Raw genomic sequence first — 5,043 nt, forward strand, 5'->3', positions numbered from 1 at the left:
GAGAGGAGAACAAGGAGTGGAATGAGGAGAATATGCTCGCCAACATTCAGGACAAGCAGGCCGGCTACAGCGCGTACGTAGCCGGCATAGTATACGCGCGCGGGATCATAGAGATAGCAGGCGTTACAGCAGACAGGCAGCAGCTGTTCCGCAACTCGAGCACTAATTAGCACCGGTTTTTGGGTTTCCAGTCCGCCGTAGACGCAGTGGCAGACGTTAAGAAGCGGAAGAAGGCGCCGTTCGAGAGCGAGGCCGACGAGGCGAGGATAGAGCGGCTGGAGCGGCTAAGGAAGATGGACCTGGCAGCGCAACTTAAGCAAATGAAAGGCAAGAAAGCAAAATTCAGAGGCGTGCAGAAGGAGGCCATCAAGGCAATCATTGCCGGCAAGAGCCCTGTTGTGGCCGTGATGCCGACTGGCGCAGGCAAGAGCATGTTGTTCATGTTGCTAGCGTGGGCAGAGCAAGGCGGAACGACAGTCGTTGTTGTGCTGTTGGTTTCGCTGCGTAGTGACATGATGCGGCGATGCAAGGAGCTGGGGATATCGTGTGCCAAGTGGCAGAGTCGCTGCCCGCCTGACGCAGCAGCCATCGTGTTCGTAACGCCCGAGTCAGCAGTAGGAGAAGCGTTCGCGACGTTTTTGAACCGGCTGCAAGCGACGCGGCAGCTGGACCGCATTGTGATTAACGAGTGTTACATTGTGTTAAACCGTTGCTACACGTTCCGCAAGCAGATACAACAGCTCAGCAGGCTGGCAGCAGCCAAGACACAGATAGTGCTGTTAACAGCAACATTACTGCTGACTGAAGAGGACGAGCTGTATCGACGAATGCATTACAAGCAAGGGCAGGTTAAGATATTCAGACAACTAACCACAAGGACGAACGTGGCGTATCAGACTATTAAGATCAGCCAGTCCGCGAAGAAGAAGGACGTCAAGTCGATGGTCGTTAAGACGGTGCAGCAGAAGATGCGGAAGTACAAGACAGGCAAGCTTATTGTGTATAGCAATTTGAAACTAAAGGTAAAGGCGTTAGCAGAGCAGTTAGATTGTCACGCGTATCACGCGGATGCCGTAGGCAAGGCAAGTATGCTGGCGGACTTCATAGCAGGCAAGCAGCGCGCAATTGTAGCAACAAGCGCGTTAGGTATAGGCGTGGACATACCAGATGTACAGTGCATTATTTACATTAATTGGCCGTTCACTATATTAGATTACGCGCAAGAGAGCAGCAGGGCAGGCCAGGACGGGCTGCGAAGCGAGGCCGTTTTAATTGTTCAGGATGGGAAACAACGCACTAACGACAACAGGACAGAAGCTAAGCAGCAGTTAGTGAGGGAGTATGTGGAAGGTGGCGAGAGCAGGGCAGCCGGCTGTTAGAGGGAGGTGTTGGACGGGTATTTGGATGGGAGGAAGGATCGAGCAGGGTGTAGAGAGGAGGACAACAAGGAGATGTGCGACGTGTGCCGAGGGATAGACGGGCAGTTAGAAGAGATAGTAGAGGAAGAAACAGAAGAAGAGAGCGGGACAGAGAACAACGATAGAGAAGAGATAGACGTTGTTAAAGCTGAACAAGAAGAGATGCAGCAGGTATATCAACAGCAGGAGCAGGCGCGTCAGGGGCTGTGGCAGACGTTGACAGAGCATTAACAGCAAGAGTTTGCCGATATAGAGTGGGTGCGCAGGCAGTTAGCGTGGTAGGCGAATCGATGCGGGATATGCGAAGGAGCAGGCAACGCGCAGAGCAGACACGACATACAGCAGTGTTAGAGGGCAGAAAGCAAAAAAGCAAAAGAGATGGTACAGAGGATAGATGATCAAGTTCGGTTTAACATGTTTTCAGGCTGTTTCCCGTGCGGTGGCGTGCCGCAGGAGATTTGCAATAGCTAGGAACCGAACAGGGAGGGGCGATATCAACAAGTAGAGGACAGAACTTGTCAGTACACCAGGGTATTAAGCGCAGGATTAATAGGCATAGTATTCAGTTACACAGAGGCAAACGCCCAATAGCAGGCCTAATTAGCGGAGCTTGGGGTGGACGATGCAGGACCGGGTAGGATGTTAATCGAATATTTAGGGAAGAAGCAGCCGTTAGACAACGTGGAGAGCAACAATTTAGTTAAGGAATTTTGTTAGATTACGCGGTTGTTAGCTGAGTAGACGCAGTAGATGCAGTAGTAGCAAATGAAAGAATTTTCCGTTCACGATTCATAGAAGCGGTGCAGCCAAGTTAGGTTCAGGGCGGGACGGAAGTCAGGGTAGTGGAGTTGCGGTCAGGCCTAGACGCAAGTCAGGATAGGGTTAGGGTTTGCCGCATTTAGGTTAAGCAGACAACAGCATGTAGAAGGACACAGAAGCCAACAAGAAGACCTACAACCCAAGTGGTTCCCTAAGTAGTTCCCCCAAGTAGTGCGTCAACCCAAGTAGTTGCCCCACCTAAGTAACATGTCCAACCTGAGTGGATCCCCCAACTCAAGTAGAGCCCCCAACCCATGCGGATCCCCCAACCCAAGTAGAGCCCCCAACCCATGCGGATCCCCCAACCCAAGTAGAGCCCCCAACCCAAGTAGAGCCCCCGACCTAAGTAGAGCCCCAGACCCAAGTAGAGCCCCCTAACCCATGCAAATCCCAAACCTGCGTAGTTAGCACCAACCCACATAGTCAGCATTAACCCGCGTAGTAAGCATTAACCCGCGCAGTAAGCATTAATCTACATAATCATATAGTCAGCATCAAGCTGCGTAGTCAGTACAAACCCGCGTGGTTCCCTGAGTAGTTCCACAAGTAGTGCGTCAACCCAAGTGGTTGCCCCACCCGAGTGGCACGTCCAACCCAAGTAGGTCCCCCAATACAAGTGGTTCCCAAGTAGTTCCCTACGTGGTTCCCTAAGTAGCGCGCCAAGTAGTGCGCCACCCTAAGTGGTCCGAAAGTAGTCCCCCTAAGTGGCCCAAAAGTGGTCCCTGCAAGCCAAGGGAGTCCACATCAGTGCCCCCAAGTAGTAAGAGCCGATCATTTAAGAAGAGCCCCCGATCCAGGAAGAGCCCGCAAACCAGGAAGAGCACCTAAAAGCAAATAAGTCCCTAACCTAAAGCAGCTGTTTGTATTGAAAAGAAAGCGCAGGATTAAGACAACAAAAATTAGGGAAAAGTAAGATGTAGAGAGGAGGAGGCATTTAAAAAGGTGTTTTGGGCGTTTAGAGAGTATGGTCACAAGATAGAACAGTAGTTAGGGGAAGTTTGGCAAACCCGATTGTGGTGCCGCAGCTAGAAAGGCATTCCTAATCCTGTAGATGTTGTAGTGCGTAAGAGAAGGGTAGGCGGTGGGCCCGTCAGGTGTCACAAAGCAGTCGGGCGGGGCGGTAGAGGGTGAAGGAGAAAGAGGGGAGGTGGGTGGAGCCGTGATAAGGTATCACGAGCAAAGGATGAGGGAGAGAAGAGGGTAGAAGAAGGGGTGGGCGGTGGGCCCGTGGGTGTTTTAAGAGAGGGTCGCCGAGAAGAAGGGAGAAGAGGGTGGGCAGTGGGCCCGTAAGGTGTCACAAAGAAGCCGAGCGCAGCGGTGAAGTAGAAGGGGGGGGCAGAAGGCCCGTAGGGAGGCACAAGAAGCGCAGTAGTTAAGAAAAGAGAAGAGGTAGGCGACAAAGCCGTAATGAGGTATCATTAAGAGGTCAACATAGCAAAGCAGTAGAGAGGTAAGCTGTGATAATGTATTACAAGGACGCCGAGCGAAGTAGTTAACAATAGCACAGAGCAAGAAGAGGCCGACAGTAAGGCGTACAACCCATAGAGGTGCCCCCAAGCCCATAGAGAGGTCCGTAACCCGTGAAGAGGCCCCCGTAACCGGTGCGTTAGTGACGCGTAACAGGGGTGTAGCAGATACCCGTCCAAGAGTGCAGCAAGTGTCAACAGAAGCGTGGTCAAGACTATTAGAGAAAGGCGAAAGGGTAGAGAGGGAGGGAAGGCGGGCAGTTAAGGAGCATAACCTGTGACCAGTAAGAGACAACAGCAAAACAGCCCGTAAAAGGCCCCGTAACCCGCAAGAAGATTAACAGAGCAAGCAGATCAGTTGTTAAAAGCAGAAGAGCACAGCATTAAACTATAGAAATGATTAAGACAGCGTTTAGGGGAGAAGAACTGAAGGGGGGCCTGTAAGGCGTCACAAGAGAGTAAGCGTAACAAAGACGTCAGATAAGTGAAGTTAGGTTCAGGACCAGACACAGGTCGAGGTTAGGGTTAGGGTTAGCCGCATTTGCAGGCCGGCAACTAGTAGGGGGTATGACGGAAACCCGCCCAAGAGTGCACAGGGCATATTGAGCGTTAGAGAGACGCGCCTGCAAACCAAAAAGGCCGTAACACGTAAGAGAGGGGTAGGTGGTGGGCCCGTCAGGTGTCATAAGAGAGCAGCAAGGAGGGAAGGGAAAGTTAAAGATAGGAAAAAGTGTCAAGTTGAAAGTAAAAGAAGGAGAAAGGAGATAGGAGTTGAGGAGAAGAGGGTGGTCGAGGAGAAGAGGGTGAGGGGAGTAGAGGGGTGGGCGGGGGGGGGGCCCGTGGATATGCTCCCGGAGCGGAGCGGTTGAGAGTGAAGGAGGGAAGGTGGTTGAGACCGCGGAGCGGAACAGAAGAGAGTGAAGGAGGGAAGGTAGTTAAGACCGCAGAGCGGAATAGAAGAGAGAGAAAAAAGACAGTAGCGTAGTAATAGTAGTAAAGAAGAAGAAAAGAAAGAAGAAAAAAAGCATAGTAGTAGTTAAGCACAAAGGAATAGAGTTTAGAGTTTTTTATAAGTAGGAGAAGATAGAAATAATAATAAAAAAAGTATAGAAGAAAATTAAGAGATAAGAAAGTAATAATAGTAGTTATAGTTTTGATATAAGAAGAGAGTAAGAGTTTTTTAAAAAAAAGTAGAAGAGTAAAATTTAAAGTATTAAAAAAGAGAGAAGAAGGAGAATAGGAAAAGAAAGAATAGTAGTTTAAAGAAAGATTGTTGAAAAGTAGAGAAGATTAGGAGTAGTAGAATAAGGAAAGGAAAAGATAAGGAAAGTAGAAAGGAT

At 50.1% G+C, this 5,043-nt stretch overlaps 8 annotated features.

Annotated features, from left to right (window-relative positions):
- Positions 1-2,387: part of a mobile genetic element that runs on past the window's edge.
- Positions 2,388-2,610: a mobile genetic element.
- Positions 2,611-3,141: a dispersed repeat.
- Positions 2,760-5,043: part of a mobile genetic element that runs on past the window's edge.
- Positions 4,700-4,728: a tandem repeat.
- Positions 5,005-5,008: a direct repeat.
- Positions 5,009-5,043: part of a mobile genetic element that runs on past the window's edge.
- Positions 5,009-5,043: part of a long terminal repeat that runs on past the window's edge.

Source organism: Ascochyta rabiei, chromosome 13 (assembly GCF_004011695.2).
Source record: "Ascochyta rabiei chromosome 13, complete sequence".
NCBI lineage: Eukaryota > Fungi > Ascomycota > Dothideomycetes > Pleosporales > Didymellaceae > Ascochyta > Ascochyta rabiei.